This window comes from Brassica napus, chromosome C1 (assembly GCF_020379485.1).
Source record: "Brassica napus cultivar Da-Ae chromosome C1, Da-Ae, whole genome shotgun sequence".
Classification (NCBI taxonomy): domain Eukaryota; kingdom Viridiplantae; phylum Streptophyta; class Magnoliopsida; order Brassicales; family Brassicaceae; genus Brassica; species Brassica napus.
In genome coordinates, this window is record NC_063444.1 from 417,152 (window position 1) to 432,151 (window position 15,000).

General features: G+C 33.0%; 1 non-coding gene and 1 pseudogene across 1 annotated transcript; one reads left to right on the top strand and one right to left on the bottom strand.

Moving 5' to 3' along the window:
• Positions 1–495: 495 nt before the first annotated feature.
• LOC125580495 lies at positions 496–2,888 on the bottom strand (annotated as a pseudogene).
• Positions 2,889–8,809: 5,921 nt separating this feature from the next.
• On the top strand, positions 8,810–8,883 carry TRNAW-CCA. The gene has a single exon. It is a non-coding gene; the product is annotated as a tRNA-Trp (tRNA).
• Positions 8,884–15,000: the final 6,117 nt, after the last annotated feature.

Genomic DNA, 15,000 nt, shown 5'->3' on the forward strand with positions numbered 1-15,000 from the left:
TCGAAAACTGTGATCTATTTGATCTATTTCGTGCTCCAGATACTCGAATGAATATCCGACGAAATAAAACCATCTTGATAAGATGACAGACCCCCTTCTCTGTACTATCCATAGGGTCAATTCTAACAAGTCACACACTCATATTCCGGAAAATATACAATGCAGAAAAAAATTTCGCGGTCGAACTACCAAAGGAGAATAGGTGCAAAATTTTAGACCTACATACTTTACTTTTTTGTATCGAACAAAAAGCTAGCCTTCAAGATTCTTCTCAGTCTAATTCATTGAAATTCCATCCAGTAGAACAGAGGAATTATAAATCTCCCAAAATAATAGATAGGAATACCGCCAAATAGTGCCATTGCAACACCCATCAAAGGGGTCGTTCCCCATCCAGGAGCTACTTTACCATATTCAGAATTCAACGGTTTCAATAACTTCCCTACAGTAGTGCTTCTTGGACCAGATCTAGAACTATCTTCAACAGTTTGTGTAGCCATAAATCTTATTTTGTATTCATTACGATCTGTTGACTTTGTATACCATTCCGTTGTAAATAAACGATCTTAGCATAGATCCATTGTGGTCTTTCAATTATATAATAATGGAAACAGCAACTCTAGTCGCCATCTTTATATCTGGGTTACTTGTAAGTTTTACTGGGTATGCTCTATATACTGCCTTTGGGCAACCCTCTCAACAACTAAGAGATCCATTCGAGGAACACGGGGACTAGTTGACGTAATCAGCCTCCAACTAGTTGGAGGCTGATTACGTCAATGAAGAGAATGAAAAATTATTTCATTTTTAGTTGAAATTGTAGGCGGTTCCCGAAAAAAATAGCGAAAAAATGATCTCTAAAGTCGATACTAAGAGAAATGTATAAACCAATGCTTCATAAATTTGATCGTGGTTTACAATTATAGCTTTCATACCTGTTTTGTTTATTTTACTGAAGGAGTATACCTCCGGATGAAAAAGAACAAAAAGAGTCAGAAAGAAACGGCAGCGATTTAAATCAAGATTCCTACAGTACCCTACCTATTAAATGAAATCAAAAAAATCGCAAACAGAAACTAAAAGAAAAAAGCAATGTTGCATCAGACTGCTTGTCTTTTTGTAGTTGGATCTCCAAGTTTTTGGAATGCCCCAAATTCCACCTGAGCATCCAAATCTGGATCAATACCAGCAAAAACATCTCTGAAGAGGGTTCTAGAACCATGCCAAATGTGTCCAAAGAAGAAAAGTAGAGCAAACGAAGCATGCCCAAAAGTAAACCAACCTCTTGGACTGCTACGAAAAAACACCATCGGATTTCGAGTCAGTAGCACGATCTAATTCAAAAATCTCACCCAATTGAGCCCGTCTAGCATATTTTTTCACAGTTGCGGGATCACTATAACTTACTCCATTGAGTTCACCACCATAAAACTCAACAGTTACACCTACTTGTTCGACACTATATTTAGATTCTGCCCTTCTAAACGGGACGTCGGCTCTAACAATTCCGTCTCCGTCTACCAAAACAACCGGAAATGTTTCAAAAAAAGTAGGCATACGGCGTACAAAAAGTTCACGCCCTTCTTTATTTCTAAAGACGGGGGCTCCTACCATCCAACAGCTATTCCATCCCCATTGTCCATTGAACCCGCTCGGAATAATCCCCCTTTTGCTGGATTATTACCAATATAATCATAAAAAGCTAATAATTTTCAGGAATTTTAGACCAAGCTTCTGATACACTTTGATTTTCAGCTAGTCCGGCACTAACTCTTCGATATATTTCTGTTGTGAAAGTATCCCTGATCCCATTGATAACGAGTAGGACCAAATAATTCGATGGGAGTAGTTGCAGAACCATACCACATAGTTCCAGCAACAATAAAAGCTGCAAAAAAGACAGCAGCAATACTACTGGAAAGGACGGTTTCAATATTTCCCATACGTAATCCTTTGTATAGACGTTGAGGCGGACGAACACTAAGATGGAATAAGCCCGCTAATATACCCAACGTCCCTGCTGCAATATGATGAGAGGCTATTCCTCCCGGAACAAAAGGGTCAAAACCCTCCACGCCCCACGCCGGATTTACGGGTGGACCTTTCCGGTTAGTCCATAAGGGTCGGATACCCATATTCCAGGACCATATAATCCTGTTACATGAAATGCGCCAAAACCAAAGCAAGCCACTCCTGAAAGAAATAAATGAATTCCAAAAATCTTGGGCAAATCCAAAGAAGGTTTTCCTGTACGTTCATCACAAAAAATTTCTAGATCCCAATATACCCAATGCCAAATAGCTGCCAAGAAGCACAAGCCAGAAAAACACGATATGTGCTGCGGCTACCCCTTCGTAACTCCAAAGACCCGGATTCGTTATAGTCCCTCCTGTAATATTCCAACCGCCCCATGAATTGGTTATTCCTAAACGAGTCATGAAAGGTATAACGAACATACCTTGTCTCCACATTGGATCAAGAACAGGGTCGGAGGGATCAAAAACAGCTAATTCATATAGAGCCATGGAACCGGCCCAACCAGCAACCAGAGCAGTATGCATTATATGAACCGAAAGCAAACGACCGGGATCATTCAATACAACAGTATGAACACGATACCAAGGCAAACCCATGGAAATACCCCTTTATCAATGAAAAATAGACACTATGTAACTTTATTGCATTGGAAAAAACTATGTTACGGACCCCCCCTTTTTAGGTAATTATTTCGGAGAAAGGATTAATATTTGTTCTATTCTGTTAGTAATAATGGAACAATTCGATTCATAGGAAAAAAGGGAAGCGGATCTATTCTATATCCGATAAGTACCAATACGCAATGGGGGTGAATCCTATGTTATATGAACCAAGATAGCTATGTTGTTGTTCAGAAGCCCGTTCGTAAAAAGTTTCCTTTAATTTTTATTCATTCTCTCTTACTTTACTTTTATTTTATATTTTATTTTAGCTTATTCAACTTCTGTATTAAATATGATTAATTTAAATATGATTAATATTAATAAAGTAGGAAAAAAGGATAATATGATAAAAAAAATGAAACCCCAGTCTTACGTTTCCACATCAAAGTGAAATAGAGAACTTCATTCTCTTTTTTTTTCATTTCATGCCTATTGGCGTTCCAAAAGTACCTTTTCGAAGTCCTGGAGAAGGAGATACATCTTGGGTTGACATATAGTGCGACTTGTCAGATATATTGGGCTATATGGGATTTCCCCATTTTCTCCCTCGATCGAGATATCCTCTGTTTCGCTCAAAAAGATTGATTGAATTATCAAAAATTTGTAACGCGAAGCGCAAAAAATAAATTAGAATTAAATGCAGGGAGTATTTAGATTGATATTAGATTATCAAAATTTTTTATGGTTTACGTGATCGGACTAATAAAATTAAGTATCCAGGCTCCGTTTAGCAAAAATCCAATTGATAATTAATATATAATATTTTTATAATTACTACTTAATATGATATGAATATGATATCAAAATTATGATAAAAATTCTATTAAAAAATAAAAAAATACAAAAAATTGAAACAGGGTGATCTAAAACTGTTGATCAAATAAAATAATATAATTAAAAATTTATTGACTATGACAGAAGAAGAAGACATGTGAAAGAAATGAATGAAAAAAAAAGAAGGAGTAGTAAAAAAAAAAAAGACGCGGTATTTGGTTCATTTGTCCTATATGTGCAAATCAAAATCGGGCAAATTTTTTTTTATAGAGCATAAACCTAAAAAAACGGAATAAAAAAAGGAAGAAGCCCATTCAGGAACAAGAAAAAACCATCCCCATTTCAACTGAATCTCGATGAAAAAAAAATATCAATGAATCAAGTTAGTCTGACAGGCCTAATCAATCGTTTTATTATTTATTATTAGGATTATAATATCTAATAAATAAAAGGGGCCAAAACTTATTTATTTTTTCTTTTACTTTTAAAAGGGAAGCAAGCCCTTCCCTTATTAAGTTAGAAAGAAAAGCCTTCTCTGAAAAAAAAGGGGGGGTTGGAATCGACACATTGATTTTTTAACAATTTTTGTTGAACCGTATGCATCAAAAGGTGCCTGTACGGCTCCTAAGGAATAAAATTTTATCCTAATCAACCGACTTTATCGAGAAAGATTGTTTTTTTTAGGCCAAGAGGTTGATACCGAAATCTCGAATCAACTTATTAGTCTTATGATATATCTCAGTATAGAAAAGGATACCAAAGATCTTTATTTGTTTATAAACTCTCCTGGTGGATGGGTAATATCTGGAATGGCTATTTATGATACTATGCAATTTGTGCGACCCGATGTACAGACAATATGCATGGGATTGGCCGCTTCAATAGCATCCTTTATCCTAGTCGGAGGAGAAATTACCAAACGTATAGCATTCCCTCACGCTTGGCGCCAATGAGTTTTTTATTTTAGAGAAAAAATACTATGCCTTCGCCCTCGGAAATATGAATTAGTTAAGTAATAATAGCATGGCACTTCGAATTCGATATGAAATTTTTTAGATTAAAAAAATTAGATTATATATTGAAAGAGTAGTATGGGATAAGAAAGGGGTATTTAAAATGATATCTTCCCTATTCGGGCACATCCCAGCGTCACAAACTTTGTTTTCACACCGGAAGCTTATTTACAAAAACAAAAAAAAAGACACTTTGGGATTGCTGAATCATAGACGGATCAAAAAAAATGATATATAAAGCAACGGAACCATCATAGTATTTTTTTAACTCCTACAAAAACAAAAAAGAAGGATGGTAATTGGATCATTTATGGATCCGCGTATAATAGAACCTATATTTTGTTTTCTTTCGCCGAAAGGAAAGGTCAAAAACGTAAATTCCATTCTAGAGCCGTATGCAACGCACAAAAAAAGCCTGTACGGTTATTCAAATTTCTCTGTTTTTTTGGTTATCTCGCCTCATTCTGCGAAATAGAAAAAGCTTTTCTATTATATCATCAGGGTAATGATCCATCAACCCGCTAGTTCGTTTTATGAGGCACAAACGGGAGAAGTTATCTTGGAAGCGGAAGAACTACTAAAACTTCGCGAAACCATCACAAGGGTTTATGTACAAAGAACGGGCAAACCTATATGGGTTGTATCCGAAGACATGGAAAGGGATGTTTTTATGTCAGCAACAGAAGCCCAAGCTCATGGCATTGTTGATCTTGTAGCGGTTCAATAAAAATAGGAGCGATTTCATGCAAATCTACCACTGCTAATTTTATATCTTTTTAGATTAAAGGTTTAGTTTCATATTCTCTTCAATATATTTTTTTTATATTGAAGAGAATCTTGAAGAGAAGTAATTCAGAATTAGCCGGTTAGAACCCATCTAAACCAGCCCATTATTTATATGATTCCGTATGCCAACCATTAAACAACTTATTAGAAATACAAGACAGCCAATCCGAAATGTCACAAAATCCCCAGCGCTTCGGGGATGCCCTCAGCGACGAGGAACATGTACTCGGGTGTATGTGCGACTCGTTTAGATCATAGACTGAAACACAAAAAGGAAATTCTTTTTGAAATATCAAGGATCAGTACCTGTTAATAAAATAGAATGGAGGAACTCGATTCATTATTTCAAAAAGATAGATCATTCATATCTTCTATTGTGTCTGAAACTTATGGTTTACATTGGTGCAAATCCAATCAACTCCATTTTTTAGAAAACCCCCAATGATAACAAATGGTTATCAATTAAGCGGGGGAAATCCCATTTTTTATTAAAAAGATTCCAAAAAAAAAAAAAAAAAAAAAAAACGGACTAACAGGGTAAATGACCAAATCAATTTTAAAATAAAATACCGTTACTGTATAAAGTGGATCTCATTGTGAAAGATCTATTACTGGAATATTAATGGGGTAGAGCCAAAGAATGTGAATTGTACAAGTTACCAATAGTATTGATTAATTAAAAGAAGGAGCTCCGGTGTATAGAGAGGACCTCACCGTTTTAGAAGTAACCATAGAAACGAAGGAACCCACTATTTATCCATTTCTATTTACTACTTTTTGTAGTTATTCTATTTTTTTTATATCAAGTACCAAGGCAATTTATCCTTTCAAAGCAAAGGAAAATACCTAGCCAAAAATAGTGGTGGGGAAGGTTAGAGTAGCAAAAGCCATTGGAATTTTTTTTATACATTGGAATAATTCGTTTGGTTATTAATGACTAGTAAAGGGGAAAAGAATAACTAAAACTAAAAAAAGAATTAGTTATTCATCAAAGTTTGATTTATTCAATGACTAGAATTAAACGCGGATATATAGCTCGGAGGCGTAGAACAAAACTTCGTTTATTTGCATCAAGCTTTCAAGGGGCTCATTCACGACTTACACGAACTATGACTCAACAGAGAATAAGAGCTTTAGTTTCGGCTCGTCGGGATAGGGGTAAAAGAAAAAGAGATTTTCGTCGTTTATGGATCACTCGAATAAATGCCGTAATTCACGAAACGGAGGTATTCTATAGTTATAACCGATTCATACACAATCTGTACAAGAAGCAATTACTTCTTAATCGAAAAATACTTGCACAAATAGCTCTATTAAATAGGAGTTGTCTTTATACGATTTCAAATGAGATCAAAAAATGAGGGGATTGGAAGAAATCCACTAAAATATTTGAAATAGAGTTCTTAAGTAGAATAAGCTCGGGGAGGGTAGAGTAGAAATTAGTATTATAAAAAAAGTCGTCAAAACAAAACGAGGGTATATAGTCGCTAAAAAAAGACTTATTCTTTTTCTTTTCGACGATTCTTTTCTTTTTTTTTTTTTTATGACAGAAACAGACGTAACAATCAAATTTGATTCTTGATTGGATTTGTCGAACAAAATATTAACCTCTTTTTTAATTCCTTCAGATTAGTTATTCAATTGAAGAATAAGTCTATTTTTTCTGGTTCTAAGGCTAGTAGTTCTAGGGGTCGACTCACTTCTTTCAAATTGTTTCTGATTATTAAGAAAAGGTAACAAAGATAAAATACGAGCTTGTTTTATAGCAATAGTAATTAATCGTTGTTGTTTTAAAGTTACTCTATTCACCCGTCTAGATAATATTTTTCCTTGTTCACTAATAAATCGACTAATTAAACTCATGTTTCTATAATCAATTCGATCCCCCGATTGGATCGGGGGCAAACGCCGACGAAAAGATCGCTTGGATTTAGTAAAAGGTCGCTTAGATTTATTCATAATTTTTTATTCCTTACCTATAAAATCCTATTTTGATCGGATCAAAATAAAAACGATTGCTATTTCTATATAGGATAGAGTTTCTATATAGAATTAAGAATATAGGATTTGATTTCTTTCTATTATTTTATTTGTTTATATTTATATATATGTAATAATACGTAGATACTCTCATTATTCCTGTTCTTAAAATAAAATTTGACATACAAGCACTCAATTTTATCTATTTCTTAATTTCCCCATGAATTGTATGTTTATAACAATAGGGACAGAATTTCTCAATTCCAATCGACTAGGAGTGTTATGCCGATTCTTTTGAGTAATATATCTGGAAATTCCAGCCGATTCTTTCTTAATATCATTTCGAACACAACTGGTACATTCCAAAATAATTGTTACTCGAACATCTTTACCTTTGGCCATGAAACCTCCTTTGGATTTATGATTCACCCCCAATCTTCTATTTTAATTTTAGGGTCCATAAAGAACAAGAACAAAAAAAATAGAAGCTGTTAATTAACTCAAAAAAATGTCTTAAATATTTCGTTGCAATGAATATTAATTAGTAATTAAATAAAAAGAAAATAATAAGTAATATAATGATTTTTTGAAAACTATATTTCAAATCTTTGTACAGTATTTTTTTTAAGTATCTCGTAGGATACTCTTTCCCTAGCAACACTTTTTTTTTAATTGGATCCTGAACCCTCGTTTTTATGACCTTTCGGCCCCCCTTTTTTTTTTCTAATTCTTTTTTTAGAATTAGAAAAAAAAGGGGGGGTTATTCCCCGATCGTTGATCGTATCTCTAAATTTTTTTATCCTTTCTGATGTTAATAACTAGAATTAAAAAAAGGGAAATGTTAATGCATCTGGAAATAAACGATTAATCTCTATTAATAAACCTGCTAACGAAACGAACCATAGAGTACTTAGTACCGGTGCTACGGAAAGATATGTTTTTAGATCTCGCATTTGAAATCCTCCTTCTTTCTTCTTTATTGTATTACAATATATATAGTAATATATATAACTATAGATGTACATGTAGTTAAGAAGTTCTTGTATTTGTATATGTAACCCCCCATTTTCAAAATTAGAATTGAAATATTGTCTACTAGAACGATCTTATAGATTCCATTTTCAAATGGAAACGCCTTTTTATGTAAATTTGAAATTGATAGGATTTGCCTAAAAAAAGTAATTTTTTTAATTATACTTATATATATGTTTGTTATCTGATATGAAACAAAAAAAAAGAAGGATGTGGAAAACAAGATAGGAATTGTTTACAATGACACTGTAAACCAATCGAAAGGGATGTAGCGCAGCTTGGTAGCGCGTTTGTTTTGGGTACAAAATGTCACGGGTTCAAATCCTGTCATCCCTACCTAATTACTGCTCAGAAGAGCAGTAACGAGGAATCCATTTTAGATTTATCTTTTTTTAATAAAATTGGACATACATATAATTCTGAATTTTATGATATACTATGATATAGTATATACGTACAAAATCGATTCGAGTTAAAGAATGTCCTCTTTCTAGCCTTTTCGTTTTTTTATAAAAAACAAGAAAAGCGCTCTTAGTTCAGTTCGGTAGAACGTGGGTCTCCAAAACCCAATGTCGTAGGTTCAAATCCTACAGAGCGTGATGTCACTCTTGTTTATTAGATTGTGTCAAAATTCCACTGTTCGCAAATAATTGAGCAGCAATCTGAATTCGACCTCCCGCATATGAAAGCAAGAAGGAGGTCAGTCAAAAAAAAGAGATGTTAATTAATCAAAAGTCCAACTGATCACCACGTCTGTATTGTAAATAAGCAGTTACGAATAATCCAGCCAAAGTAATAGGAATTAGACCTAAGACGATTCCAAATAAAGAAACTTCAATCATTTCAATTTTCTTTTGTTTTCATTTTTGAAAGGGAGAAAAGAGAGGTACTATCTATTCCTAGCTCTTAATCTGTATTGCCGACGAATCTCAATGACCAAAATTGGGTAATTAACACGGTAAGGAACTATCGAACATATGAAATACCATATAAATCTTTTTTGATCAAAAAAGATTCATTCAATTAATTTCAAATAAGTCGTATTTTGCTTAGACCAATAAATAGAACTGAGGTTATAGTTATAGTAAAGCTGCTAGTAGAAAACCGAAATAACTAGTTATAGTAGGCATGAAGGGACTCAATAAAATATGTTTTTTTTACATATGTTTCTAAAGTACTTCCCGAAGTTTCAATAAAAAAATTTTTAAAGTAAAGATAGATACAAATACTAGTTCCAAGAATCAAAAAATTAAATTGAAAATTTGTGAGTTATCAAGCATTATCGGTGGTATGAACAAAAATAGAGAAAAAGAAAAAACGAAATTCATCGTCTTTGGCATCTGCACCATCTCAGGATTCAGAATTCACGTAACTGATTCATTGAAAAACTCTTTAAGAAATTAATAAGAAAAAATAATACATAAAAAAATAACTCTATTATATAACTTCAGTTAAAACATAGAACTTTTTTTGAATAAACATGTAAAAATAAAAAAAAGTTGTTTGATTCTTTTTTTTTTAAGTGACCTTAGAACCTAGAATATGCCCCCTTCTACATTTATTCAAATTGAAATAAATTCAATTTTGAATAAAGTAGATTAATATAGTAGAGCAGTTTTCTTCATTTAATCTATGAAATTAAACCAAAAAGCAGTATCCTACACGGAGAACGAGATCAGTCAAAAAAAGAGTTATTTATTTTAACTAGATTTTTAAAACTTGTAATTAGCAATTTCTATTATCGTTTCCTTTCTAGGTTTTAGGTTTTTTTCTTTCGATATTATATAGAAAATAGAGTGAAAAACCCATCATCTTTGTAGTTAGTTAAAGAAAGAAAAAACCTTTAAATTGAATACAACAAAACAATGCACGCATTCCAAAGATTTAGTATTATTATTTTTTTATTATTTGTTGTTCTTTTGAATTGATCCAAAACTATTCTTCCTTTTCTTGTTACTGGAAATTAATTCCTTAAAATAAAATGAAATAAAAAGCAAAAACGGGGGGGGGTCACATTATCATTACAAAAAATATCTTCTACAATTATGCATATGCAACAAAAATGAAATTGATGGGTTTTGGATTCAATTGACTTGGGACAATATGAGAATTTCCTTAATGAATTATTAGAATTAGAAACCACCCTCTTGAATTTTCATTTTATCTAATCTTTAGTTTATTTTCTAGTCCAAAACAAATAAAGGATCAAAGCCCCTATAGATTACAGATACAGGAATTTGAAGAAGTGGAACATGGTTATACATCGACAAGCAAAAAAAAAAACGAAATAAATTATCTAACACTTCAGTTCTATACTAATTCAAATTGCGTTGCTGTGTCAGAAGAAGGATAGCTATACTGATTCGGTAGACTCTAAAAATACCCTTGGTACTTTATTGACGATCTCACAAAGATGTAATCTCAGTGAATTTGAATTTACTGATTCATCTTTTACAGAATCGATTCCCTACAAGAATATCTGGAGTTCAGTATGTCTGGAAGCACAGGAGAACGTTCTTTTGCTGATATTATTACCAGTATTCGATACTGGGTCATTCATAGCATTACTATACCTTCCCTATTCATTGCGGGCTGGTTATTCGTCAGCACCGGTTTAGCTTACGATGTGTTTGGGAGCCCTCGTCCAAACGAGTATTTTACAGAGAGCCGACAGGGCATTCCATTAATAACAGGCCGTTTTGATTCTTTGGAACAACTCGACGAATTTAGTAGATCTTTTTAGGAGGACCCAATGACTATAGATAGGACCTATCCAATTTTTACAGTGCGCTGGTTGGCTGTTCATGGACTAGCTGTACCTACCGTTTCTTTTTTGGGGTCAATATCAGCAATGCAGTTCATCCAACGATAAACCGAATTCAATTATTTATAGAGCTATGACACAATCAAATCCGAACGAACAAAATGTTGAATTAAATCGTACCAGTCTCTATTGGGGGTTATTACTCATTTTTGTACTTGCTGTTTTATTTTCAAATTATTTCTTCAATTAAAATTAAGTAAAATTAAGAAAAGAGCGTAGAATAATAAAATAAAAAACAAAGAGTAGTAATTTTCTTATCCCATTCGGATGGATTATATATCATAATTATCTCTGACTGTTTATGTTTCTAGCATGACCACTCGATGAAATGTGGAGGGAAGCAGGATAAATGGCTGATACTACTGGAAGGATTCCTCTTTGGGTAATAGGTACTGTAGCTGGTATTCTTGTGATCGGTTTAATAGGTATTTTCTTTTATGGTTCATATTCAGGATTAGGTTCATCCCTGTAGAAATTGGATGAACTGAGTTATAGACGTGAAAACATAAGAACTCAACGGGGCCCAACTCTTCCTTCTTTGTCTGATTCGAGGGGGTCCCGTTGAACTGCTAATAATCAGAACAATTTTTATCGTGTTTTTGAAAAATGAACTTAATTAGATTAGTAGGTTACGAGCATATAGTATTTATTATTAACCTTTCAAAGATCGAAAAAAGGGGGGGGGGGTCACTTAATTTTATTTTTCTGCTTTCCCGACTGACACAATATTTTTTATCATTAGATCTATCATTAAAATTTTGTCTATACTCTATACTAATAGAAGTTTTTTCTTATTTTTTTAGTATTTCATCAAACTTGAAATTAAAATAAATAAAACTACAAAAAGTAACTATTATTATACTATTAATTAATAATTATATATACGATATATATTAATATAGATATATTAAAACCTTATATATATAGAAACAGTAATATATATGTAAACTAAGAATAGGATTTTTTAACGAATGCAATTAAGAATGACAAGATCGACACAAGAAAAGGATGTCTAAAATTCCTTTTCTTGTGTCGAAGACTCGCAAGACAAGTAATACTCCCTATAGTCCCTAAAATTTGTTATTTCGCCAATTTCTAGTTCCCTTTTTTCTGCGCTTGCTTTCCTTATTTTAGTATCTAGTCAAATTTTTCCATTCTAAATTACATTAGAAAAAAACTCTTGATTATTGATACATTCTATCAATTTCAATTAGAAAAAAACTCTTGATTATTGATACATTCTATCAATTTCAATTGGTCACTAACGACAGAGTTACATCACACCCCCTCCCATTTTTCAATACAAATTTGTATTGAAAAATAAAGAAAAGGGGGGTAAAGTGAATTCTTCTTAATATACATACTAGGATTAGGACTATCAGACAAGTAATTCCTGACACCTGGTCGAAATCGAAAGTCTAAAGAGAGGCAAAAAGGCTTTTGATAATTTTTTTGGTTCTTTCTTTTTTACGAATTTGATAAGGCGAAATAGACAGATCTAAAAATTCATTTCGGATAATTGAACCTTCTCAAACTGTTTCTTTTTAAGAACCAAAAAGATTTGTGCCAAAACAACAGATCCTAAGAAGAACAAAAGGCCTTGGACACGTAATGGATCTTGAAGTACTATTTCCGCATCCCCCTGACCAAACCCACCCACATTAGGATTGCTTGTTAATGGTTGATCGAGTTTAATGGATTCGCCCTCTGAAACAAGAAGTTCTAGGCCTCGAGGGATAATATCAATTACTTGGCGTTCATTCGATGCATCCACTATGGTTATTTCGTATCCCCCTTTTTCTTTTCGTAAAATTTTACTTATTATCCCTCCTGCCGTAGCATTATAAACTGTATTGTTACTTTTGCTACCATCAGGATAAATCTGACCCCTTCCCCTATTTCCACCTACGTATATAGGATATTTTAAGAAGTGAACATCTTTATTAGTAGCAGGGTCTGGGGCAAGAATAGGAAAGGTTATTTCACTATATTTTTGACCAGGAACAGGACCTATCACAAGAATATTTTTTTATTGGGGCGATAATTCTGAAAAGACAGATTTCCTATCTTTTCTTGCATCTCGGGTGAAATACGATCGGGGGGGGCTAATTCAAACCCCTCCGGTAAAATAAGAACAGCTCCCACATTCAAAGCTCCTTTTTTACCATTAGCTAGAACTTGTTTTAGCTGCATATCATAAGGAATTTTAACAACTGCTTCAAATACAGTATCAGGAAGTACCGCTTGTGGAACCTCAATATCCACGGGCTTACTAGCTAAATGGCAATTGGCACATACAATACGCCCAGTTGCCTCTCGTGGATTTTCATAATTCTGCTGGGCAAAAATTGGATATGCACTTGAAATGGATGCCCAAGTTATTATATATATCATGAGTGAGACAGATATGGAGCGAGTAATCTCTTCCCTTATCCAAGAAAAGGTATTTCTAGTTTGCATGGTCCAATCGTTTATCCCGAAAATTTCTACAATAAAGTTAGGTAGGTCGATAATATACTTCCCTAGCCACAATTCTGCTATTTACATTTACTGAAAAAAGAAATTTTTTTTTTATATACAAGGAATCCCTCGTGGGTAAAAAAGAGTAAAGTAAATACGACTTTGATTTGGTTATGATGTATAAAGTAAGAAAGAGTAGAATTGGATCAGTGAATCGTTTTTTAGTCATTTATTGCATGATAAATCACTACAAGTGACGGAGATACACGATTTAAATAACGAAAGATCCAATATTTAAAAATTGTATCAAGAATGACTGGAAAGGTAGAAACTAGACCAGATAAAATTTGCTCATAATGAGCAAACCCAAAATCTTTGTAAATATAACCAATCATTAGTTCCCAACCGTGAGGCGAATGGAATCCGATACATAAATCAGTTAATAAAAGAATCGAAAAAGCTTTAATTGTATCACTTAAATTATATAGGAATTCTTGAACCCAAGAATTGAGAATAAAAAGCTTTTCCTTACCCCAAAAGGAATAACCACTTAGAATAACGAAAGATATTAGATTTGTCGAGAAGTGCAAGATTGTATGGATACGATACTCATTGTGTATTTTGATGAATTGGATCGTTTCTTTGTGGATTCCTAGACGAAATTGTTGTAAATCGGTTTCTGGGTATTCCTTTATAATTTCATCCAGCTGGAATAGTTCCTCTAATTGTATGAATTTTTCTAGAACACTAAAGTTTCGCATTGTCTAGTATTCCACCAATTAGTAATCCAAGTTTTCAAACTTTTATTACAGCAGAGAGAGATCAACCAGGGCAAAAAGACTATAGATGTAAAATAAAAAAAAGGAATGAATGCTTTCTTTTTTGCCATTTTGAATCTGTGAATTGTTAATGAACCTACCGCATTTGTGGATTCTATTAGATCTACTATTTCTATCGAGCATGAGTTTCTATTCTAATTCAAATAGAATGTATTGAGCCTATAATCCCTTTTATCTTTTTCTTTTGATTCAATACTTAGTCTTTGCTTTGAATCTAGAAAGAATACAGAAATAGACTCAGAATACACTTACAATTTGAATAAAGAAAAAATTTTATTTCCAGGATGTTATTCCCCCTTTTTTCGATCAATACTAAAAGAACTTTTTTGAATTTTTAAAATAAAAAATATGATTCTATTTTCGAGACGAATAAACTCCCTTTCTTTTCTATCAAATATATAAAAAAAAACGAGCATAAAAGAATAGATGAATGTTCAATTGAAAAAAAAGAAAGCAATTCTTTCGTTTTTTCTTCCTACTGCCAAAGGATTTAGTCTTTAAACTTTAAAAATGAATTCATTTCAAAATACTTCAATTGGTACACGCAAGAAGTAAGCCAATTCAGCAGCTTTTTGCTCAATTTCTCGTGTAGT